The sequence below is a fragment of the Poecile atricapillus genome, chromosome 7, assembly GCF_030490865.1.
Source record: "Poecile atricapillus isolate bPoeAtr1 chromosome 7, bPoeAtr1.hap1, whole genome shotgun sequence".
Lineage (NCBI taxonomy): Eukaryota > Metazoa > Chordata > Aves > Passeriformes > Paridae > Poecile > Poecile atricapillus.
In genome coordinates, this window is record NC_081255.1 from 30,818,317 (window position 1) to 30,845,246 (window position 26,930).

General features: G+C 42.8%; 1 protein-coding gene across 1 annotated transcript in view; it reads left to right on the forward strand.

Annotated features, from left to right (window-relative positions):
• The window catches only part of FGGY (FGGY carbohydrate kinase domain containing), a 202,553-nt gene that overhangs the window by 38,256 nt on the left and 137,367 nt on the right, over window positions 1–26,930 (forward strand). The window contains exon 2 of the mRNA XM_058842959.1: window positions 19,045–19,142. The gene's annotated coding sequence lies outside the window, so the exon portion shown is untranslated. The remainder of the gene's footprint in view (window positions 1–19,044; window positions 19,143–26,930) is intronic.

Consider the following 26,930-nt stretch of genomic DNA (forward strand, 5'->3'; position numbering starts at 1 on the left):
ACCCCCTCTCTGTCAGAACTTTGGTTGGAGAGTGTGGAGAAAGGCTTTGGGAGAGGCCTTAGGTCAGGACCATGTGGTTTAGGAGCAGAGCAGGAATACATGTTATCCCCATCACTTTGTATGTGGTTGAGAAAATGGCCTCAAGTAGCATCAGGGGAGGTTTAGATTGGATATTAGGAAAAGTTTCTTCACTGAAAGCGTGGTCAGGCATTGGAACAGGCTGCCCAGGGCGGTGCTGGAATCAGCATCCCTGGAAATGTTCAAAAAACATGGGGATGTGGCACTTGGGGACATGGTTTAGTGGAGCTGGGTTAATGGTTAGACTTGATGATCTTAGAGGGCTTTCCCAACCTCAGTGACTCTGTGATCCTGTGGCCAGCTCCAGTCCTGGGGCTGAGGGATGTGTTTGCTGCTGCCCCAAAGGACAAACTGGGCTGTTCTGCCATCCCACAACACCATTTTCCAGAGACACAGAGGAAGCCCTCTCCATGCTGGATAGCTGCTTTCTGGGAGTAGCTGCTTCCAAGGAAAATGAAAGATTAGGAGCTTTGGGAGAAGTTGTCGAGCATCTAATGGGATGGCGAGCAATTAATCCACAGCACGGCTCTCTCTTTGTTAGCATTTGTGAGGCAGGAGGGTTCCCTATCCAATGGCATGGAATGGGTAGTTTTTATTTCATTTCATACCTAAAATTTAATGGTGGTTGCAGCTAATTTCACACAGCAAATTAGACAAAATTCTTGAGCTACTTCCACCGTCTGAACTCGACAACAAATGAAAATAGCTTTTGGGAGGGTAACTTGAGAGGGTTAAATGTGTCTCACCGGTGCACTCAGTTTGACAGGCTGATGCACTTTGTCTAGATGATAGATATGAAAAACTAATATCTCAGTTTTCAGAGGGGTTTCTGAAACCTAAAATCAAAACCAGATGTGCAGCAAAAAAGAGCAGTGTATATTACAAAGTGTTGTGAAATGGCCCAAGGGAGACAAGTAAGCAAAAACAGCCCTGTTCCTTAGCAACCTGCAAAACAAAACAAGTAATAGCTTGGTTGGCATCTGACGGGGCAGGTTTTGGTCTTTGCAGTGGAAAAGAAGACTGGAGAAAATGTGGAATAATTCTGGAATTTTTAGTGACCCGGAAACACCTCTGTTTTCATCAGAGTGGGTACCTGATTTCTCTCCTTCCCTGGACCTCCTGTAAATGCACAGCAGCTGAGAAACGTGGCTGTGTCTTCTTGTCTTCCCTGTCCTGCTGTGGAGCATGGATTTCCCTTTCCTCCCTGCTTTCCCCCTTTCTAAAGTCAATCACATCCATGGAAAGCAGGTGCAAAATGGAAGTAACAGCTACCAAATCAAAAGAATTTTGAAGGTTTTGCACAACTCTAAATCATGGAATCTCTGAATGGTTTGGGTTGGAATGGACCTTAAAGCTCATCCAGTTCCAACCCCATGGCATGGGGAGGGACACCTTCCACTACATGAGGTTGCCCAGACGTGAAGGAATAGTGGGATTTGTGTGTAGGAGTGGAAAGAAGTGTTCAGTAAGTAAAAAGTGAAATACATAGTTAATTAAGATTTTCTAAAAGAGTATTTAAATCAGTTTCTGGAAACGGTGCTCCTTTTTTACTTTGAGTTCATTCAGTTTTTTAATTAAAGCAGTCCATTCTCTTAACCCCACAAATGAAAAATTCAGAGCTCAGATCCCAAAATGTCCTTAGCTACAGTTTAAAATTCAGTCCTGAAAGTGAGAGAAGCCTTTGCTCACTTGAATGGGTGTGATGATGTTCACTGCAAAGCCCTGCTGGCACAGCTGCCTCCATCCAGAGAGTGGCAAAGTCATCCCTGCGAGCAGCAGCTGGGCTGCCAGATGTGTGATGGGATTGGGCTTCCACCTTGAACCTGTCCACGTGGGGAGCCAGCTTATTCTGCACTACAGTGTCCATCACAGCCATTTGCCAAGACAGATCTACTGGCATTGCAGTCTGGGCCAGTTCTTTCTGAGAAAATCCTTTCTCGTGTAGGAAGTCACAGGGTGTTCCTGTAATCAGCCCAACTCCGGGACCTACAGCTGGAAGCGAAACCACAGCGTGCCCTGAGGTTTGTAATCAAACTGTGAGAGGTTGTCTTTGTGATGGAGAGGGAAGGTGGGTGGATTTGACTTGGCTCAGTTATTTTTAGAGAGGTGAAGGCTGCCAGGCAGACAGGTTTTGTGTTTTGGGGGGGTTTTGTTTGGTTTGTTTTGTTGGGGTTTTTAAATTTATTTTTTTAAATTTTAGCAGAATAAATTTCTTCTTGAAAATGCTGTTTTGGCACCAAAATCAGAACTTTGGGGGAAGTTGATCTTGATGAAGTTTTCAACGGAAACACTGATACTACTTGATATTGAAAAAGCAACTTTCATTTTGACTCCATGTTTCAGAATTCAACTCTTTTCAGCTTCTAAAAATTACTACGATATTAAAGATTAATTATAGATATGAATGGTTTGACATTATCAGACAGAACTTTTTAATGAACTCATTTTGATCCTTTCACTAAAAATAACTCAGAATTTCCATCCTGCAAAATATTTGATTATTTTGCTTTTCTCTCTGGTTACAAGAAAAGTTTACAAGAAAGATGGAGACAGTATATTTACAAGGGCTTGTAGTGGCAGGACAAGGCAGAATGGTTTCCCACTGACAGAGAGCAGAGCTGGATGGGATATTGGGAAAAAATTATTCCCTGTGAAGGTGGGGAGGTCCTGGCACAGGGTACCCAGAGCAGCTGAGGCTGCCCCATCCCTGTAAGTATCCAAGGCCAGGTTGGACAGCAAGTCCACTTTCCAAGTGGAAGGTGTCTCCTGTTGATTTTGGAGGTTTTCTGATTCTCTCTTTGCCAGTCTACTCTTTTTGCTGATTGCATCCAAACCCCAAGTAAGAAGAGCAGTAAAAGCTTCAAGTGCAGCCCAGGTCAAACGTGGCCACTCAGGCAGTGCAGGTGCTGTTGCTGTACATTCCTTTTTCTAACTGTGGAGAGAAATGTGGGCATGTGAACCATTACCAGTGCCTGAGATCCACAGTGTTTAATAACTTAAAACCGTTCTTTCCAAATTGCAAAGGCTTTTACATTGACTTGCATTGGCCAACAAAGTCCATTAGTGTCTGAATAAGTGGTAATTAGTGGCAAGAGTTGTAGTCATTAGTGTGTCTTACCCCTCTCTGTAAATCACAGTTGGCAACTGTGGGATTCTTCAGCAGCACATGGGGCAGGAAGGACAGGGCTCCATGGGAATGCTTGGGAAGTGGCTGCTCCTGGAGATCTTTTTGCAGGCTTGGAATAGGGGAACCCATCTGTGGTGAGCAGCTCATTACAGAGAATGTGCTTTGAGAAACAGAGAAACTTCAGGAGAAGGAAAACTTGGGGGGAGATGGCAAATCTAGAAGTTATGGGATATCCATGGCTCTTCTCTGGTGTCCAAGATGTACTGAATTCACTGTCTGTGTAAAATCAAAAATTTTCTCTCAAGGCTGCTTTGTCTAAACAAAGCATTAACATGCACATTTTATACAGTGGGACCCTGTAGTATTCTTAAGTCATCAAAAATCAGTCAAGGAGATGCTCCAGCCTGTTGGTCATTGGTTCTGCTCTTGCCACTCCTGTCTGAGTGATGAGGATTTTTCAGAGTGGAAGGCTTAGACTAAACACACGGTGATCGGTTTTCTTATCCTGCATTTGAAAACAAAATATTCCTTAAAAACCCTGTTTAAGGAATAGCAAATTCAGACACTCTGTTATGCCAGTAATTGCCTTCACTTCATACTGGTGAACTTCAGCATCTTCAGTGATACAGTGCTATCTCTGATCCTTCCAAGAAAGATGAGCCTAGAGATAGCCAGCCCTCGTGACTCACTGTACCACTATTTATCAAATTTAACACCCCAAAGCTGGGTTTGGTACTTCTCATACCTGTCCCATCTGTGAGAATGCACAGAGATGGACAGATGAGAATCTTGCAGTCACTTTGCAGCTGTGTTTTGTCACAGGATGAAAGTGTGCGAGATACAGATCAGATACAGCTGCTGAAAAACAAACTGAAACAAAGAGTCTCACAAAGAGAAGGGCTGCAGCCAGAGTTCATAAAAGGGCTCTATATGCTTTCCCTTGTAATAAGCCTTTATTCTCCCTGGCTGGCCCTTTTAGTAATTGTAAGAGAAAAACTGACATCTCTTTTCAATAGGAAAGAAGAACATTTATTTTATTCCTAACGGTTTTAACAAACCTCTCCATGATGAATTATATATTTATTGTAACTGCATGCTCCACAGCTACAAATTCCTGCAGTCTCTTTCTAGCTGAAAGCTCCAATGAAAGACTTCCCCAGACAAAGGCTAGAGGATTTGAGCCATGGGTTTTGTAGTTAGATTAATTCAGTTACTCTGGATTCTCTGGAGTGGAGATTTCACAGGCTGGATGAGTTAACAGTATTGTAAATGTAGTTATAAAATATTTAGAAAATAGTAATAGTGGGGCCATGTGGCTCAGCTTCCACTAGCTTCCTTCCTTGACTTTTATTTTCTCAGTCTTCCCCCAGGATATGGCTTATCCTCTCTTGCAGTCTGCTTTTCTTCACATAGCACTGGAAATTACATCTAAAAATGCAGCCATGAAAGATACTGAAGATAAAGGTACATGTCCATGGAGGACAGGAGGCAAACAGGCTTCCAGCTGTGAGCAAGGAGCCTGACTCCAGCTGATCTAGTTGTGTTTTGTGCTGGGAAAGAAGACCTCATAAATAAAATTTCACTGGAGAAAGACCTAACACTGTTCTGCAGCTAATGGAAACATCTTAAAAGACTCTGAATATAGGCCAAGTATGTGGGTCAGTAGAGAAAATACTATTTATATTTGGACCTGCCTATGAATACAGTAAATTCCAGCTGTTGAAAACACCAAGAGAAGTTGCAGAAAAGATTTTTATTTTTTTTTAAGGTATAAAATGCCAAAGACTTTGTCAGGTGATGTTGTTGTTAGAACTGCAATTTTCCTTTCATCCCCTGTGAATTCAGTGGGCAGCTTCTTAAAAGTTCCCTTTTGGCAAGGTTATCTTCAGTCTGGTGAGTCAAAGAAATCTTCTCCTTGAGTGAAAACTGTGATGAGCCACAGCACAAAACTGAGATAGGAAATAACAGACACCAAAAGTGAATTTTGCTGTGGAGATTTAAATATTACTAGTGACTTTTGAATTCTAAGAATTATCTCTCTCTACTTGCTGGCTTGTCAAATCCACTTCTGTTTGGGAAAGTTCCCAAATGTAGGTTAGAGGAACTCAGGAATTTTCACTGAGTTTGACCGTGTGTGCTGCAGGCGAGATGTGTCCTCTGCAAACCCAGAGATTTTGAAAAGCCTGAGTTCCCTACCCACACAACACTCATTGTAAATTATTCTAGCCTTGTAAAGAACATCTGTTATGGAATTTAGGATGTGATGCATCCCTTATAAAAAGGGAAAGGGGGAAAAGGTTGCAGGAGTCACTGATGCTGTGAAAAGGGTGTTCATTATAATTTCACAATGAGTGTTTGGGGAGATTTAGGACTGAGCTCCCTTTTGGAACAGGTTCATGAGTGGGAGTTTTCTGTTGGTAGGGTGGATTTTGATTTCCATCAGAGCTGTGGGGTCTTTCTTGTTCCTTATTATAAAAAATGTATCATAATGTTCTCTACTACATCCACTGATGCAGGACAAAGGCTGTTCCAGCCAAGCTGGGCTGTAAGTTTATGTGTGTTTTTTTTCCCTCTAAGTTCTTTTATGATCCAAATCTATAAGAAAACAGCCAATGTGTAATTCTACACCCATAGAAAATGACTTTTTTTTTCCCCATAAATGCAATTTAGACAGTAATTTGAGTTAGCAAAATTTAGAAGGTGCAGCTGGAGAGGGAAGCAGAGTGCCCTATAGAAGGGTGTAGTTGAGTAAAAGAAAGCTTTTCCAGAGGACACAGGGGCCTGGAAGGGGAGAAATTGGATGTGAAACCTTCCAAAAAAGGCCAGAGGGCACATTTGTTGCAGTCTTTAGCAGCCTGTATTGCACTGGAGCTCCTGCTGATGGGCCAAATTTTGCTCCCTACCTCCTGTCTCTGTTGCTGAGCTTAATATGCAACTTACCTGTAGCTGTACAGGTGTGACCTGGTGGGGAGTATGAGAGGACAACTGCAAGCAGAGTTAAATTTCCGATATTTAGATATTTGATCTATCTGAAAGTCTCAGAGATCTGTAAATAAACCCTTCCTGGGATGTTTGAAACGGAGGAAATGATGTGAAGAGAGGTCAGGCCACCAGAGCGAGATGACAGGGTGAGAGCAAGGTCCCAGCCAGGAAGCTCTGGTCTGCTCCCAGCCTCAATGCACCCCATATTTCATCCTGCCCCGGAAAAGTGGAAGAAATTATTTCATAATCCCTTGTCACGGGGTTGGGCACGCTGCAGGTCATGTGAACAAAGCCATTTGTTCAAGTAGCTTGATCTGAGGACTCCTCAAAAGCTGTTGAAATCTCACGGCCTCTCATTCCTCAAAGGAGTAAAGTCCTGCATCCAAACTAAACAGGGATGGCTCCTTCCCCACTGAATCTTGAGTGCTGACCAAGACCTGCCTCCCTCTTCTCAATGGGGTCTTTTGAAGCTGAGAGATTTTGCTGCTTTTTCCACAGCATCCTTTAGGCAGAATAGGCCAAGATGAACTCAAAAGTCATCCTTCACTGCGAAAATTTTCAATTATCGCAGTTTGTCAAACATTTGAAAAGCAGAAACATCAATAATATTTGGTGTTCTGGCGGTTTGGCTGAGTCCCTCACTGCTGGTGTTGTTGTTGGTGTGTCGCTGTCAGTATTTTGTACTGAACTATCTAACAGCTGTCTTGGCTTCCTTCCCCACTAAAACAACTGCTGCTTCACAAAGAACACAGATAATTTTGTCTTCCTTGATATTAACAGATCAAGAGAGGCCTTTGCCAATAAAAACTCATCTTTTATTTTTGCAGTCTGAGAGAGATCCTTGGTAGAATTTGTTGTTCTCTTTCATTCTGTTCTCGGAGACCAGTTGGCATCTAATCTTTTCAAACGATGCTGAGTGGGTGGGACATCCAGAAGGGGGATGAAAACTCTCACAAAAGAATCCCAAGTTAAAAGGATTTTAACCCAAAGGCAAAACAAAAAGCCCTGCACAAGGCACCAGAATGAAAGGGCTTGTTTAAAGGCAGAACAGTGACAGCACAGTGTTGGTCTGGGCTTTAAAAGTCAGTGAAATGTGAGATGCTGCCCTGGGATCAGCGTTCACCTCCTGCCACAGCCACACATTCCCTGTGTGGAAAGGGGAATGGCATCAAACAGCCAGGGAGAAGATCTGGGGCAGGGTCTGCAGCACCCACAGCAGGACAAGCTCCTCCTGCCCCACAGAGCCTCTCTGGGTGCTGTCAGACGTGTTCACCACTGAGGTGCTCATGGAAATTTGGAAATAATGGCAATAGGTCGAAGGAAAAATTTATATTTGAGTTAATTTTGGGATCTAAAATAGAGACAATATTTGGGGGGTTTAATGGTGTTAACAGCAAATTCTGGAGGATGAGCCCTCCAGATTGGCCATGGGGATTTCAGATGGTGAATCTCCCAGTGTTAAAGAGATGAGTTGGATCCTCTGAACAAGCTGCTGAGCACCTTACAGACTCTGTTTGTGAGAGCTGCTCACTCTCCAGGGAAAAAAACTGAGTTTGAGGTCAGTAAAGTGAGAATTTCAAACAAACCAGTGCAGGTTTAGAATTCCAAATTCAGGGCTTAGCCTTGCATATATTCCCATGCCTTGTCATGCATAAATACATATATAAATGCCACTGGAATATTTAACTGTGAATTTTACCTCTTGGCAGAGTTGTTCAGAGATTGTTACTTGCCAGATATCTTCTTGCAATCATGAAGGCAAAAAGGTAACACAGCAGTGAGGGGAGTCTGCTGCTTTCAGAGCAGCTAGGTAGGTAAACAGTAATACTTCTCACTCCCACATACTATGAGTAATTTGTTTTTTAAGAACTGAAATTGACCCCAAATCACAGCATCTGTACCACACTAATGCGTTGTTAAAGAAACTGAAGGTTCATCATTTGAATTTTCTATAAAATGTAATAAGATGGAATTAAGTGGGGAAAGGATCTTACGTGAAAGATGTAAGAGGTTATTTTTAAGGGATTACCAGAGGGCACCTGGACAGTATTACCTGCTGCCTTCCTGCACTGTATTACCTACTTGTGTGTGCATAATAAGTTGTTTCTTTACACCTGGTGTTATTTTTGCGTGCCTGGTTAAGATGCCTGCCCGTCACATTAATGTTTATTTAATGAGCAGTGCTGGGTAGCAAATGAGCAACATGCAGGTTGTGTGATGTAATCTGTGTGAGGAGCAGTGTGTGTTAACTGAGTGTGTGCTGGTCACCAGCAGGTCACCCCTGGCTGCAGATACCACACAAATGTTGCCCAGAGAAGCTGTGGCTGCCCCTGGATCCCTGGAAGTGTTCAAGGAGAGGCTGGACAGGGCTTGGAGCAACCTGGGATAGTGGAAGGAGCCCCTGCCCATGGAATGTGATGAGCTTTGAGGTCCCTTCCCACCCAAACCAGTCTGGGATTCTGTGAATGATTATCTACAGCCATTGATAAGCACTCAGAATAGTTATTTATTTATTTTGCACCTTTCAGGGAGTATAAATTCATCCCTAGCCTAATGGGCTCCTAAACCACTTAGGCACATTCAGAATATCTCCTGTGAGTCTTGGGTTAGAAACATTGACTCATGAGAGATTTTAAGGGTTGAGTGGTTTGAAACAAGCTCAAGAAATGTAAGTCAAGAAAATTAAATATACTGAAACCTCTTTGTTCCAAAACCCACTAATCCAAAAGACTTGGCTGAATGGTGATGTGTTATCCCTTCTGCCACTCCTGCTGCCATGGCTGTATTTTGTCTTAAATAAAAACTTTGACTTTAAGGAAAAATAGAAACACAAAAATAAAAGCAGTACTCTGGTATGTCTGACTACTTACTAATATTAGCAAACATAACCTTGAAATAGCATCACTGTTTCTAAATCTGAGCAATGCTTGAGCCCAAAAATGCTCATATTACTGATGTCCACTGCAATTTTCTTCCCCCCAGCACTGTCAATAAGTCTTAAACCAAACTTGGAATGTACAACTTGCCTCAAACTGCTGTTAGTCAAATAAATAATTCTGTGCTGCAGGTGAGGGAAAGGAGCTGGGTTTCTGAGCACGTTCTCTTGGACATTTTCCAGGCAGCAGATGTGTATATGCCCTCATTTAGCTGTTTACAGATTTTCTGCTACAGGACTTTGGTAATGCACTTTATACCTACAGGTAGAAATGTAAGGAAAATCTGGGCACTCTGGGCTGTTCTTCAGCTCATGAAGTCATCACAGACTTCAGAGCTCAGTTCCATCTCTGAAGTGGGGTTCATGGTTTCTTAGAGATGTTCGGGTAACATGGAAATTGCACCTTGGGAAACGAAACATTTCAAAGGAGCACCTTTTCAGCTGTTGAAAAAGCAAGGGACATCCTTGTAAGATGTGTTTGTACAGATTTTAAGGAAATGCTGATTTGTGTTACTTTGTCTTCAGAATGTCTTCACTCAGCCTAAGAAAACAACCTCTATTTGTTAACTTACATACAACCATGTTTGTCCTAATTAGTATTTGTGAAGTAATTCTAGACACCCATATATAGAAAGTTATTTAGGATTTAAAAATTACTATTTTTCCTACTGCTCTCTCTGCATCAGCTGCATAAATAGCTCCAGAACATTGCTAGTAAAATTAGAAGGGACAGGCAGAGGAGACTTGGTTGTGTCTGGCTCAGCTGTGGTTGATGTTCATGGTGGGTTCATTGGGATGACAACGGAGTCCTGCTCCCACATTCTTCAGTGCTCCTTCAGGAACAGAATGTGCTCATTACTGTCACCTGCCACCTGCCCTGGGAGACCTCAGACCCAGGCAGAAGGGACACAAATGGTCCCTCAGTGACTCTCATGGAGCTGTAAGTCAGTCAAGGATTGCAAATAGTTGAACACGATAAGCGACGCATGTGGTGTTTACAGTTTTATGGAATGCAATATCCAATATTTGTGATCCCATTTTTTTCTAAAACTCTGGAAATGGCAGAGCTGATGGTTTCATGAAACTACATGATTTTGGTGACACAATTGACTGTTAGACTGTAAAAAGAGCAGCAGGTAAAAGTACACTTAGTGAAAATTACTTTAAATATAAATGGCCAGTTCTCACTGCAAAAAGAGACAGCAACTGGCACTTGAGCTCATCTATTGTTTCTTCCATGCAATATATAAAAATTATGAGGTGCCTCATTTCAGCAAATGCCTCTTTCCGATTTCTGCAGCTTGCTGATTTTTTCCTGCATTGGCTTTGGAGTCTTGCATCCCTAAATGGAGCACCATGGGCAGCCATGAGTCACTGTGCAGGAACTAAATGTCAAAGTTGAACTGGAGTTTACTGCCACAGTTGGTGTGAGCAGTGTGACTGGTGTGTCATTCCCATAGCACGGATGTCTGGGAGCGCTGGGTGTCCCTCTCGAAGGAGAGTGTGATTCCACAGAGATGCCACCAAAAGCATGGCAGCCTCTGCCTGGGTGATCTTTAAAATGTACATTTGAGGGGTTCAACAGACCTTGAAAACAAATGTGGTGACCCAAAATGATCTGTGGGGCAAAGTGCCCTCCAAGGCAGCAGAGTGGCCGTGTCTCCAGCGTGGGGTCCCGTGTCTTCCACAACAGCTGAGCATGGAGAAGCGAGGGCTCAGCCAGGAGGTGCCATGCAGGAGGCTCTGCTGGGCTCCCTCCTGCAGCCTTGCACTGGAACAGAATGTGAAAATTGTCTGTCTCAGGTCCTTGTCCAGCCTCTGTAGCCTCAATGGGGACAGCCAAAGCATTCTGACAGAAAACCTTCCCCTGCTCCTGTGTTAGGAAGTAACTTCAGGACACTTGTTTTGGCTCATTCCCTGCCCTAATGTCACCCCTGCCACTGTGGGCTTTCCTTCCAGCGACTCATAGCATTGAAAATAGGAGAAGATGGAGTCACTGTGACTTTGCAGAGACTGGGCTCTTTCTGCTCCTGACCTGCCCAGGGAGTTCAAGTAAATTCCTTCAGCTGACTTCTTTGTCTTCTGAAATTGGGGGAACATTTTTGAACCATTTTTTGAGATCAATGGCTGAAGCCTGTGGTTCACTTTGAAGTGCAGAGGAAGTTAAAGAGGATATGTTAAGCAGAGGAAGTTAAAACATGAAAATGAAAAACAAAATGCAGAAACAAAAGTTGCAAGTATTCCTTACTACTTAAATTGAGACTTCTTGGAATCAAGGATCACCCTTTCTGAGCACTGAGCATATAGCAAATGATGACTGTAAAGAGTTAATAATGGGCTAGACCACAGATTTGGGATAGGTTCTGCCACTGTGATGGGAATTCAGCACAATTTGATTTCTTGGGGTATTAAAGGCACACAGCATCTTGCAGTTTGAATGTTAGGTTTTTCAATTTTCTTATCTGTCTCTAAAACTTCATTCCCATTCAGTAGAACAAAAATAAATAAAAACACTTTACAAACCCCAACAACTGAAAAAATGCCCTTTTGGTATTTTTAGGTCTTTTTATGGAACTTTGTTTATAGAATGTTATTTATAGATTTTTTTTTTATGTGCTCCCAGCTAACCTGCCCTGCTGGGTCTTTGCAGGAGCCTCTGCACTACCTCAACACATCCCTGGGAATGTCAGCATTCCTGTGCAGAGGTGTCACTTCAGCAAGGACACCCAGCTCAGGAGGTACATATTGTCCTACATAAAGTGCCAGTGCTGAGCCTGTTCCAGTTTTAGTGATTCTCCTTGTCTACATACAGCTTGAACATTAGAGACAAGGACTCATTGTCCTGCTCACAGTCTGTGATACTTCCTAAGGACAGGAGGGAAAAACTGGGAGCAGGGCATCATAGGAGTCTTTCTGTAGAATGAAATTCAGCAAGATGGGGAATTGTCTGTTGTTAGAATTCCCAACTCAAAGTAAATTAACCAAAACTTTTTAAATAGGAATGAGAAAAGGTAGGACTCATGGTGGGGAAGCGTCTCAGTAGCAAAGACTTGGAGGATGCAAACGGCAGATATTTGGAATTCTGCAGTGTTCCAAACCTGGCCTTTCCAAACAGCAGTGGTGGTGGTGCTTTGTGGTGGTGGGACTTGGCTGTGGCCCAGTGTCCCTGGTCCCTGAGAGGTGCCAGCTCACAGTCCCAGCATTGCTGAACTGCAGCAGCTGCTCTGTGGCTTTGGAGCCCGTCGGGATATTCCGCTTGGCCACCAGGCTCGGAATGTCACATTGGATCTTTGGGCACTGCTGGCCTAAAAGAGCCAGGCAGCCCTTCTGGGACAGAGTCCTTTCCACAGACTCAGCAGGAGGCAGCTGTCATGACACCGAAAAGGCTGGGAGAGCCAATCCTCATGGAAACAGGGCTTAGGTTCAGCTGAAGGAGGCATGTCTGAGAAGCAGCTTTTCCCAAAACTTGAGAAAAGGTCAAAGCACATGGAGCTGGCACTCTGGGACAGTCCTACTGCTCGGAACTCATGTAACCCTATCTGTACAGAGCCATTCCCAGCTTTCACCTCCTTCCCAGGAGAAACTGAAACTATTTCAACTTTGTGAAAATGCCTGAACATCACAATTACCTTATTGTAAACCACTGACACTTTCACCTCTGTCTCATAAGACCCCCAAAATAACTAATTTTTGTCTCCAAAGCCTTGATATCTCTCCAATCTTTACTCTTACTGCTTTTGGACCTCCAGCTCTTGTGAGTCACATCTGCAAATTACATGGCTCAGGTTTCAGTGGTGACCCTCTCAAAGTGGCTGGTGGAAAAATTCACCATTAGTTCATGGGGTTTTATTTGGTCCATGGCATTGCTGTGGTGAGCCTTTGCCATTTCACTTCTGGTTTTTAAAGACATTTAATTGTATGTTGACATTCAGGTCCATTGTAAGGAAAACTTTTCTCTGCCAGCCTTGGAGGCTTTATTAAATTGTCCCTGAAACAGAAAGAGGAGTTTTAAGTTCTGTGTGGGGTCTGCAGGTAACAAATAACTGGAGGAGTGTGGCAGGCAGGGCAGGGGTGACAGGCACAGACAGGGACAAGCTGTGGGAAGCACGGAGGTGCCTGCCAGGAGTTCGCAGGGACACCCAGACAAGATGCACTTGCCATGCGGAAGGTGACACAGGAAACATTACGTTTCCTGGAGCGGTGGCAGGGAATGACAAAGAGCGTCCTCTATGAGCTCAGATGTACAAAAAGGAAAGCATTTTGTCAGCTGCAGCTTCTGACAGAATGAGGATTGTGGGCTTCTGCATTCAAAACCAAATTTCCTTAAATTGGCAAGCGGCTCCTAGCGCTGTTGTGGAGAGTCCTTCCAAAGCTGGAACGAGGGAATTGACACCGTGCTGAAAACAGCAATGAAATCATTCTGCTTCCTTCCTCGAGGCAGGCTTTGTGCTGGCCCGGCGAGCCCACGGTACCAGCCTGGCGCACCATGGCCATTGACGGGCCGCGGCTCCCCGCCGCTGGTTTATGGCACACATAAGTCTGATTCTGATGTGTCATGCTGCAGGGGGAAAGAAAGTGGGACCGGGGTCATGAACAAAAAGGAATTTGCTTATCCAATTTCCGTCTCTTTCTGAGTTTGATTGGAACTCGCAGTTGTCAGGCAGCGTTTAAGTCCCGTCTTTACCGACGCCTCTTAAACTGCGGAAGGTCAAAACCAATTATTGTTTCGCCTCCGGGGACTTTCCTCCTTCAGAGGGACCTTACAGTGGATATTCTCTGAACCCTTTTCCTTCCAATTAAGGCAGCAAATTCCTCTTTTTCAGAGTTTTTCAAGGGGCGAGGGGGACAGTAATCGAGAGACTGATAGATTTATCAATAGCCTTGAAAAACAAAGCCTGTATGTCTCAGGAAGCTTGAAGCCTAATTCCTTTCAGTGACTTTTCTCACTCTGCACTTTAAATCTGTCGTTTCATTACACCGGGAATGGAAAGTCCCTAATTTTCCCAGGCTACACATTTCCTCTGTTTTTTAACCTTCAAATACCACATGGATTTATGCCTCTGAGTACCTGCTGGTTAAGTTTCTCATGTAGATAAAAATGTTGGAGTTCTGTTTATGGAAAGAATTTACAGCTTTATGGACTGGGGGCAATTGAGAGAGGCTGTATGTACATTAACAGCTATAGTCTGACTAGTCCTGAAGGAACCTTCCAGGTCTTCAGGGTGAAAAAGAAAAACATCATGAGATAGTTTTAGATTTTTTTTCCCCCTTTCCTTTCTATTTTGGACAGCACTATTTTCACTTTTATTGACAGTATCTCTTCTTCTGCTCCAATCCAAAATACAAAATTCATTTATGTATCACATGCTGCTGTTCTTATTCCTTTATCCGTTGGAAGGGTTAAATCTACTGCTTCCCCTATATTTTTCATGTACCATTTGTTGTGAGAGAGGTGAGCAGCAGAGCAGACAGAAAATAATGTCTCCTGCAAGAGAAAATCCGATGTAAGGTCAGGGGAGGGAGGCTGTGGAGGAACAGTGAGTACAGGAAGCAATACTTTGGTATTGAAATTGGTACAACACGTTTCAAAAACACTTTGTAATTGTTATTTGTATCAGGATGAACTGTGAAACCACAGTATAGGTGTGGGATGTAACCCCTGCTCCTCACAGGTACTTCTGGGTACTGTAATGTTTGGGTGGTGCTGGCTTGGCTGCACTGCTGCTCCTACAAAAATACTGGGTTGTGGACAGTATTGCAGGAAGTCTGTTTTTCTGGAGCTGACAGATTTAAGACCCTTGATTAAATGCATTCACAGATTCTCTACAGAACTGCAGAGCTATCATAATGTGATTATAGGGCAGCTGTGGTCTGGTGGATTCGGAACTCAGAAATTAGGAAATATGAATTGTCTTGATCTGCCACAGTCTGTTTTGTGAGAACTTGGACTGGTCACTTAAAATATTTTGGCTACTTCTTGACAGACCTACTTTGGATGTTTACTTTTTTTGGAGGACTCAGCTCACTCCCTTGACTGTATTGTCCACAGAGAGTGTGGACTGACTGGCTGAGATGCTCAGGCTTCCATCCCAGATGCCTTCATTCAATCAGATAATGGGGCTGATGAGTGCCTGTTGGCCCAGAGACTATTTGAAATTGGTTTATAAAGGCTTAATATATTCAGAATGTTTTGATCAGTCATTCCATACCGAGTTGAATAAGTTTAGGGGGTACTGATAAATGATAATTTATTGTTCACTCTGCAATATGTGTGTAACAAGAGTCAGCCATGTATTAGTCCTTTCTGTAACATTTATAAATAAAACTTGAATACCGAGTGTGGCTGAAATCCCCTCAGGTACGACTGAAAGCAGAGGTGCAGAGCACTGTTCTCCTGTGACACTGCCCTCAGCCCTGGGATCACATCTGGACACACATCACAGCAGCAGGACCCAGAAATAACCTATTGGTTGAAAAGAACCATTCCCTTTTTACCCAGAGTAAAGAAAATCATCCAGCTCTAAGAATAACTCGCTAATCTCACCCCAGCAGAGCAGCGCAGGGAGCGCAAAGGAAATTTCCTTCCCAGCTGCTGGGAGAGCCTGTCCCCAAAGAGGGCTTTTCTTTTGATAAGGTGCCTCTTCTGCCGGGCTGCTGAACCAGCCTGAATCAGCACGACACCCTGGAGTGCAGGAAGATCCCGGTCTCCGCCGCTGAGTCACATGAATAACTGGAATAGTTCTGCAAAGCAGAATTAATTCCCAGAACCTCTTCAGGCATATACCAGCAGGCACATGCTTTTGCTCTGGCGTTACTTTACAACTCGGTGATGTAGCAGAAAGGACATTACTGATATTTTTAATTGAGATAAAGCAGTTTACCTGGTGTTAAAAGTGTTAAACCTTACAAGTTTGTTGTTGACACTCTCCTGCTTCCAAGAAGATTTAGGAATAAGCCAGGACATAACAGAGCTATTAGGGTTAAGCTCAAATCAACTGTGCAATGACTCAGAGCTTGTAGTCCTTTCAAACCAAGTGCTGGGGGTAGAAGCTGCTTATTATTAACTGTTGAGTAGCTCGTGGTTTGTGCAGCCTGTTTAGCCAGCAAAGACATCTATGGAAACTCTCTGGGGGTTTTGATCTATTATACTGTGAATAAAAAGTCTGATTTACAAGAAAACCAAATCAACAGCACTGAGATTGTGGTTTAGCAAAGTCCTTAGACTGCATGCTGGAAATTTGGGCAGAGGCATGAAATTCTCTACAGAACCTTTCAGTAAATGCTGCTGGTATGTTACAGAAATGAACTTGTCTGAAAGAGGGGAGTGAAGGAAAAAAGCTCTGTAGCAAAGTTGGGATCCAGGTCTTTCTCCAAAAAGTGGACAAGGGTGAAGAGCTGAAATAGGATGATAGAATCACAGGAAAGCAAGGAGAAGGTTGGTTATTGGTTAATGAAAACTGTTGAGGTGTTTTCCACTTAAGCTGTATTTTGTTATCTGAATAATAATGATAAGCTGACCAGACACACAGAAGCATTACTTGTACTTCCACCTGTTGCTCTGGAATACATCATAAATGAATAAAGGATAACCTGTTCTGCACTCCAGCATCAATGATAACAGGAACTCATTACATGGCTTTGATTTCTGCCCTTCATTGTTATAGAATACTAAAATTAAAGTTTTTACCATTTCTCCAGAAAACCTCATGTTTTCTGAGGTTGCTCCTGACCTTTTACTTTCAACAACCATCACAAAAAAATACATGAAATGTAGACATTCAATGCAATTGGGAAACACTACAGAGGAAGAGCTCCAAGCCCAGTGTGTAGAATCTGGATGTCTGTTCTTTATGTTTTGCCCACTGATGAGCTTGTGCCACTTCCTTGGGCTCCAGGTCAGTACCTTTCCCTGTGGCGTATCCGAAATGAACGCTCACCAAACCCAAATGTTATTTCCGACATCTGTTGCTTGTTTGGATGGCAAAATTTGTGATAACAGTCAGAAGAAAGTAAACAGTCCAGTAGCCATGGAAACCTCATATCCTTTTTTCCTGTTTCTTTTTCTGCTTTTTGCAGTGAATGAGTCGGTGCCGAATCCAGCTGGATGGCAGCCCAGGAGACGCCGTCCCCAGCTCAGCCACGGCAAGGGACAAGCCCTGTCCAAAGCCAGGAGCTTTCTCTTTGCACACTCTCACCAAGGGACTCTTTCCAGTCCTTTTTTCGGGAAGAGTAGTTCAGTGCCTCAGGATGGGTGACCATTTATTCCCTGGTCCCTCTGGCTGTGGCCAGAAGATAAAATACCCCAAACACACAGTAGTGTATCATGACTGACATCCACATGATTCAGCTCTTTCCCCCATTCCTGCATCCCAAGCAGGTGGCCTCATCCAGATGGTCTACAGGGAACAATCCTTGGACTTTGATGTATTCCAAGGCATCATCTGGGAGAGCTGGGACAGGCCAGTGCCATGTCAGGGAGGGTTCTAAAAGCAACACAACTTGAGGGATCATGGATTAAACTGTGCCCTTCTCCTTCTGGGTTTGCAGTATAGATACAACCTCTGTGAAAGCTGTGAACAGAGGTTTTATGGTTCAGAGAACAGATCTAGATGAGCAGTAAAACTCAGTTTATGTTCCAGAATGGATCAGGACAGGTATTTATTGTAGTAAAGCCCCCTGAGTGCCATAGTTAGTGTAATTATTTTTCTACAAAATTTTACAACCAGTTTACAGAATTCCACAGAGAAGATTGTCAAGATGCAATCTTTAATATATTCCATTCCAAATCTCTGTGTGGCTTCTAAATATGTGCAGTAAGTGTCTCTAAATGGACTTGTCCCTGGTCACATGGGCACTGTGTCATGCCAGCATTGATATCATCATTGGATTATCCTCGTTAGCACTTTGAATCTCTGTAATGCACTTTGAAGTCTTCAGAGGAAGAGCTTCATGGGAATATTTGGAGAGCCTGATTCAGTTCTTAATTGGACTGACTCATGTTGAGTCACCAGGATATCCATTAGCTGCATCTTTAAAATCCAACATGGAGATTTTCAGTGGTCTGTGAGAGAATCAGACACCCCCAGCAGCTGCTGAGATTCCCTAGGACTGGGAAATCTGCTTACATTGTAGAAAGTGCTGATTTCTGGTGCACCAACCAGCACAGCTTTGGCTGCCAAGTCATCCCATTTCTGTGTTCTCCTGATGCCTGGATGACCAACTGCTTGCCAGGAAGCTCTTGGAAATATCTCCTCCTCCCTGGCTGCAGCATCACTGGCGTCTCTTACACACACAGAGCCCACCCACACCTCCCCCTCCTGCAGGGAGAACTGGGCTACCAGAAGCAAAGTAAGAAATGCAAGAAACATTCTCCTTTTCATTTCTAGGAAAGGCTTTTTACTCCATAAACGCTCCTTGAACAAAACAGCAAAAGGCAGTGACTAAGGCACCTGATGACTAAAATAATTCAGGTTGTGGGAAGCAGCAGGATTTGATGTTGAATACAAATCTGAGTGTGGTTCACTTCACCCAGCTCGAGCCATGTGAAGTTAAGCATTCAGCCTAAACAACCCATCCAAGTCCTGAGCTGTTGGCAGAGGGGATAAGCACCGAGAGCTGACTCATCCCCCCTCACTTTGTTCTGCTGGGCTGAAATGAGTTGTCCTTTGAAGTTGCTTCCTAATAGCACTTCCTAACACTCAGCAAAACATGTAGAGAATCTGGAAAGGGCAGTTTATTGATGTTAGACAGCTGAAGTTAGGTAAGATAAAGCTACTACTGATACACTGCCATGTCCCAAGGACCACAGGTCCATAATCACAGATTCCATGATTCCATGGAGGCCAGCAATGGTTCACTTAACCTTGTTCCAGTCTGCCCATACACTCAGAGTGTCTTAGCAACGTTTTTTCTCTCTTTATAGGTGGCATTTGTAGCAGATTTTTGGCTCATTACCACTCCTTTTGGAACAGAAAAAGAGAAGACAACTACTCTACAGACCACCTTGGGAATCTCTGTCCTGTAAGTTTCTTTCCTAGAGGAAAAAATATTTGCTTCATTCTGTAGTAACAACAGCACAGAATGGATGGCAGAGGAGAGAACGAGCAATTCCAACTTTTAGGATAATGAAGTAAAAAAATTTGGGCCACTCTTTAATTATATTAATAATATTGAGCCCCATTTTAATTATAAAATTAAACTTTGGCAAACTTGGCCAAACCCTTATCTGTTCTAGACCTACTTTGAGGATGTAAATCCTGGCATCATTATGGGGCTGCTGAAATTTCCATCAGGTAGATTCAGTATAGGACAAGACTTGCAAACCTTTGTTTGATGCAGTAAAAAATATCCTTACAGAGTGTTTTCAAAACTGGGGGTTACATACTAATGCCACAGCCTTATCTAGGGTGTGATTTTCCTTTTTCATTTTGATAGAGTAAAAGTCTAAAACTAAGAAAATGAGCTCTTAGGCTCACTAAAAAAAACCTCATGAAACAATGTAAGTGATCTGTGACAACTCTCTCTGAGCAGCAGAAGGTTTGACTTGAGAATAACTGTGAACAATTAAATATTGAATATAATGAGAAGAATATTTTCTTTGTGTTTCTTACGACATTTCTTGGTTAATTATATCATGCATCTGTTGAATATGTAAAGCTTGCTGCTAAAAATGTTCCAATGCTAAAATTAATAGAAGTATGTCAGAGAAGGAGATGTGTTGTGAATAATACAAGAAATGTTACAAATAATGACGACTATGGAGCCAACGGGCCTACTCCCACAGGCAGGAATTATCGGGGATGAATAAGAATTGTGGGATGACAACTGTAGTACTTGAAATCTTTGAAAACACTTCACTCGCTTTCACCCTAGAGACACCTTGAGACAGCAGCAGAGGAGAGATGCAGGAGCTCATCCTGTGCTGTTAGATCCAGCAGCCCTTTGTGATGATTTCAGCAGGGCTGGGATCAGGCTGTGGAACTGGCCTGAGGCTGAGCTGGGTGTCAGGGGCAGGATGAGCTCAGGCTTCTGCTCTCCTGCTCTGTGCACTGTCCATGAGAGCTCAGACCACTTACACAGTTATCTCTTAGCACAGGGGTGATTGTATAAATCACTCCTGCCTTCCAGCCTATTATAACACTGACAGGGAAGGTGCCACCAGGCTGGTAAAGACTCTGCACATTGGAAGAAGTAGAGGTTTAAAAATGAAAGAGAAAGATCCAAATGAAAAGGCCCAAAGATGCAGAGGTGGCAGGAGAGGGGATGAGAGAAGGATGCTCAGAAATGGTGCCTGAACCAGCTGGGTGAGCAGTAACTCCTGGGCCTGGGTGAGCTTTGGGATCCAGAACTTCATGGTTGTGTCAGAGCAGGCAAACAGGCAAAAGGATCAGGTAAGAGAGGTCTCATGTGCAGGAAATGCAGTGAGGAGTTCATGTTAACAGCTGCATTTCCCTACACATGCTGTGTCCTGTCACAACCACTGCAGGATGGAGCTGTGGTGGAACAGCTCTGAGTTTGTTGAAGGAACTGGTACAGGGTGGGACTGGGTCTGCTCCTCTGGGCAAGATCTGTGGACATTTGTTCCCTGAAATAACCCCCTTCCCTTCTTATGCTTATCTAGACCCTGCTCTTACTGACAGCAAAAGGAGTTTCCATTAGATTTCTTCAGTTTTTGCTGGGTTTTCATATCTTACTCTGTTCAGATATCAGAGAAGTTCTTTTTAGGGTTTATTTCTTAAATATTTATCAGAACTGACTTTTAGAGCCAAAATAATGTTCTTGCTCTGTGCCTCTCAGTGAGAAGGGGAAGGTGGGCTGTGAACTCCCAACATTTCAGCAAGTTTGTGGTAACTACCTGGATGCTCATTTTCCCCTTGGAATATGGAAGTGATCTCACTTCTCTTTTCCTGAAGGCAAATTATTTTATGTCTACTGAAAACAAAAGCAAATCATTGAAGCCATTATAACAAAATTCTTCTCTTGGAAGTTCATTTCTGCCCTCATACATGGCTCCTCTTGGTGCCAGTCCAGCTGAGTGTGGAGCTGTGCTTTCAATTAGATCATGGGCATAATCTGGACTAAGGAAAATAGACAATCCCCTGGGTTTTATTCAATTTTTTCTTTTACTTGGGTTATTTCAATGATCCAGTTCTGGGTGTAATTACAAATTTTGGCAAAAGTAGCTCAGAGGCAGAAGCAAAGGTTGGGGAAAGTCTTGCTGCTGTGATAAGGTATCACTGAACCCTGACAGTGTGTGCTCCCTATCCAGCAGCTGAAATGCTTCAGTTTCATCCTTTATCTTACCTTTTTTAAACTTGTTTCTGTATTCCCAGCTAAGGCTCACTGGTAGCTATTGGCTGTATCTTGGGAATCATCTGAAATTCTTTCATGGAGTAACTTCAAACCTCACTAAAGCTTTTTTGACTTGAAGACCTGAGCTTGCTTCCACTGTCAGAAATGACAGAACTCTCTGATAGTGAGGCTGCCATGAAATTGAAAAGTCACTGTAAATGCTTTAATACCAGTGGATTTAGGGATTTCCTCAAGCACTTTACAGTTATGTTCCCAGCTTTGTCTGTGTTTCACTGTCAATTGTCTACTGTTCTCCCTAATCCTCCCTGGGCTTTCTGGAGCTCTATCTTCCCTTCCTGCTGACAGATAAAAATTTATTGTTGCTACCTTCAATGTTCTTGACATACTGAGAGCTCATTCCTTTCACGTAAACATAGGAATGTTTCAGTGTTTTAGTCTTGAATTCTTTATGATAATTAATTCAGTCTATTATTCTGTTCCCCTTAGCAACCAAACATCTGAGTTTTAATTACTCTAACCTTACTGTTTAATTAGTTAAAGCTTCCTTAGCCCTTTGAAAGTTGAAAGTGTTAATTACTTTTGCGGCATGATTATTTTATATTTCTGAACGATTTGCATCTGGACGTTTTAACCTTCTCATATTTCAATTGATGGCGCAGTGTCCCTTGTCACTTCCCTCCAGAAACCAGAGATGTAGACCAAAACCATTCCTTGAGTAACTTCCCTACCTTCTTAATTTAACTTCTGACATGGAGAGGTTTAGTATCTTCTTTGCCTCAGCTTTCCCCACTTTCTGCTGTGGATCCTTTTCAGGTGGTTGCTTAAATGGATCCCCAAAAGACTTGGGAATGGTGCTGCTGATGCATTTGCCTGAGGCAGAACCCACTGCCCACAGCAGGAATGCATTCGTGATAGTTTTCATTTATGCATGGAGGGACTAAAATTCCATGCACCTTGGCTGATTCTAATTACAGAATTCTTTCTCCTGTCCACGAACTGTAAATTTGGAGAAGCCCTCCTGTGTTGGGCTTTGTCAGAGGAAGGAGAGCAGGCAGGTACACATCATGAAGCTCTGTGAATATTCACCCTGAGGAACAAAACCCCTCTCAGAAGTCAATCTTCGTTAGGGCAACGAAAGGGATGCAGACTTATTATTCAACAGTAGTCATCAAGTGATTCTGATATCTGCTCTTGTGAATCACCGGTATTCTCCAGGACTATTACTTTTAAATGTCAGCTCTTCACATCTCTGCTTCTTATCTGCCACCTCAGCCACCACGGATTGTTTCCTAATCACCATCGGTGAACTCCTAAACCCACAAAGACACACCGCTTCAAGAAGGCGTTTTTTTTTTCCCTGTGACTGATTTATGCAAAGAAAGTTGTGAGAATATTCATAACAAAGCCCTCCTTGAACGTACTCTAAGTCTGTTGTGAACAAAGAGAATTTGGTTGAGGTAAATGTAGTTCCTGTGCAAGAGAACCTTTGTGTTACAGGTGACACCAGAGCTGCAAGAGGTGTCAATGAGAGAAATATTTGAGTTTCTACTCTACACTAACTTTGAGACGTGGAGAAATTATGACAGTAATAGAAGCAGGGAGTTCTTCAGATTCAATTTTCAAGAAAGCATTAGAATTTTTTTTTTTTTTCCTGATATAATTCCCAGTCTTTTCCTACTCAGCTTTGATAATAAATATCCCTTGAGGACAGCAAACATGAATCTACTGAGAATCTTAGATGAGGGGTTTTAATGATTTCATTTAAAGTGCTGTTCATTCAGTTCTTGCAATCTGCCTGTCTCTTTTCTCAATTCCTTATGTTTTTACTCAAAGAATTCTCCCTTCCAATTAAGTGAATGAAGCTTAGAATTAACTAAGGCTGTCATAGGAAGTAAAATGAATATGACTGATTTTTATACTATAAATTGGAAGCAATTACCAGTTTTCTATCTTCATTTTTGCTTGGAAAATTTACACTTAACCCAGCAATACACCTTAATTAAAGGCCTATCTATCTATCTATCTATGTAACCTTCTTTTTCTAGCAAGAGTCCTTCTGTGGGCTATATTAAATTTACTACGGTTTCATCTCTTCGTTAATAACCTTTTCGTATATTTTCAATTAAGTTTCTGGTCACATTACAGCACTGAGGTAAGAGCTCTGGCTGACCTTTAATAGGATATGGATAATAGAACATCTTTGGCTCATGTTCTCCTTTGGTAGCACAACCTTGCACTTCTACTGAAAACATCTCTGGAATTTGCAGACAGCTAAATGTGCTCCTTGCATGAAGAAATTCTATTCCAGACAGCAGCAAAACTGGATGGCCATCCATCCACATTCCCTGAGATCAGACAGTGCTGAAACAACCCCACTTTGTCTTGGTTTTATGGCAAAAACCAGTGGGGGATCATGAATGGCTCTCTATTTAAGATAAAAATACTTTGACTGATATGTTCCATATGGCAAGTCATGTTTCTCCCCACGTGAACCCACAGGGCTGTACTGTGGGGTAAAGGGTGAGAAGAACCACTTGTATCTGCATTCAGAGGTCAGTGCTCTGGTAGCTGGACAGAATAAGACTGGCAATTAATGATGTAGAATGATAAGGGATGTTTGTGCTCCCTTGAAACTGTCAGGATTTTGGGGTGGGAAGACATATATTTGATATCCAGCCAGAGTTTTGTCAATATGAATATCTGAACCAGCTGTTTTTCTTGCAGTTCTCCCATGGTTTGATTACTCTGTTTTTCTTTATGTCTTTGTCTTTTTTTTTTTTTTTTTAATTTATAACTCATGATGCACTTATGAATTTTACTGCCAGAGTATCACATATTTGTCTTTTGATAGGGGATTATCATTTTACTTCCTTGAGTATGGAACCCCCAGCTCCTCTTCAGCTCCACTTTTTGTTCTCAAATCAGCCTTTCCCCAATTTAATTCAACAGATCATACAACTAGCCTCAGCTGAAAGTTGGCAAAGCACCGAGGGAACACAGCAAATTAAATCTGCCAAGGTGACATCTCTGTTAATTCCTGCTGATATTTTCATCTCCCTGGGTGAGTGTTCAGAAAACTTCATCTGCCATGTCCACATAAAGTGATGTCTGAAAATCAGGGCAGTAAAATTGTCCCAGATGAGGAAGAACTTGGTATTTCAGATGGAGAACTCGATCTGTGGCAGATCCTGAATGGATGAAGAGGGAACAGCTCCAGGATGGGCTCAGCTCAGGGGTGCCACTCCTGCACGATGTGACTCAGGCTTATTCCCATGTGGGTTTGTCCCATTGCCTTGAATGCTTTGTTCAATGAATTACTGGTTGAACCTGCTGCTAAATGTGCCATATCAAAGGTTTGTTGAGCAATATCTTCCCCAGGCAGGTGCTTAGCTTCAGCAGGGCTTTGGAAGTGGCTGAAATCCCTGATAACCGAGGTTTCCCAGTGGCCCTTGCCCTGCAGCAGAGGAATCTCCCAGTCCCTGTCTGGGTTTCACCCTGAGTCAGCAGGACTCATCTTCCATCCATGAAAACAGAAAAGGGATTCTTCTTCATCATCATCATCATCATCATCATCATCATCATCATCATCATCCTGATCCTTTGTTCATCTGTCACATACCACCTTCAGCTCTACCAGTATTTCCAGTCTGGCCCACCATTCATCAGCTTCTTCCACAATTATTTCCATCCTTCTTTCAGTGTCACAGGCTTTGTTCTCTATATGAACTCCCTGATTTTTTTCCACCTGGCTGTGAATCTTTTAATATTTAGTCTCTCTTGAATACACATTTCAGCTTGTTTTCCTACAGAACTGAATTTACTTCTACACACATCAGGTTTTGTTCCCACTCAGCTCCACACTTTCTACTTCCCTATCTGTTCTGAGAGTGTGGGATGAAGAACAATCCCTTGTTTAACATGCAAAGCATGCAAACACATGCTAAATAATTATGCAAATATTTTTCAATTGCTTTCATTGTGATTTTTATTACCATTGTTTTGGTCTCACCATGGAAAATGGAAGCCAGTGAGCAGAAGTGTCTGAATGGAGCTGGACTAGAGCCTGAATTTCCTGATCCCTGTTCAGGCTAGAGCACATGACTGTCTCCTCTGTATGTTCTTGCATGGAAAATTCTTATTTACAGAAACAGAAGATCTGGAATTTGCATAACTTTGTAGCAGCAGTTTCTGCAGTATGCTCAAAATACTGGTGTTTTTTTAGAAACCTGAATTCTCATGTTGTCTGATTACATGAGGCTTTCAGCCTTCAATGAAATTCTACTGGTTCTTCAGGTCATTGAGAAAATCTTCACACAGATAATCCAGTTTGGGAGGCTGAAAGCCTGGAGTGAGCTGCATCCCTCTGGGATGTTTTTTGGGGTTCCAAGTGCCATTCACTGTCCCTTCTCTAGAGCCAGTCTGAGCTGCTTCACATATTTGGGTTTTCAGGCCATGCATTCCACCTAAAACGTGGCAGGTCTGTGGGAGGAAGATGGAACAGCCCAGAAATGGCATCATTTTGACACATGGAAGACAGTGATTCAGTTATTTCACAGGTACATGGACTTCTGCAAATATGCAGCTCATGAAAACCTTGACAGTGTTTGAAGAAGCAGTTTGGTAGTGTCAGACCCTTGTAATTCTGCCAACTGGCCAGTTTGGTTTCCATATAAACCATGGGCTGGAGGAACAGGTGAGCACTTGGTTGGCCTCAGGAAATATCCTGTCTTCTAAGGCAGTTTGTACACAAAGCTTTAATGCCATTTCTTGATCTGGACTTGTGAATGAGGAGAGGTCCTCAGTCTCTCAGATGCTAATCCAGCACCTCTTGCTGACCTAACATTGACCTACATCATTTAAACCAAAGTGATGTGCAGGCGACACAGCTTCTGCTGGGAAAATGCAACACGTGCCAACATTTTAATATTACTCTTTTTCCTCAGCCTGTTTAACACAGTATCTGATGTGAATGAAGGGAAGAAATGATGTACAACATATTCCTTGCACCAAAATCTCAGAAAATAAAATGTAAATGTGTGAGAATGACACAAACTCCCTTTCTGTGAACACACACTCACAGAGCTGTTGGAGTTGCCAAGAGCACAGCGAGCCAACCTACGGCGTGTACGTCTGTAATTTACTGAAGGGAGGGGACAGGTTTAATTTATGCACTTGGGCCTCAGACCAGGGTTTACCTCAATGCTTTTCAATGCACAAATTCTGTAAATCTTTCAGGGAGAAGGAATGTCAGCTCCTGCCAGGCTCTGGACATGCCGAAAATGTCGCTCACACAGATGATGACTTGTGTTTAATTTGCTGTTGTGGATGGGCCTGAACCAAACTCCCTTTCTTGTTCCAAGCATCTCTAAATTTAGGAGGTTTTGGCAACTCAGTCCAGATATGAGTCAAAAGTTCTCTCTGTTCCAAAGAATAAGTATTAGGCTGCAAAGGTGGGAGTCGTTATGTAAATGGGATAATATAAAGGAATATCAGTAT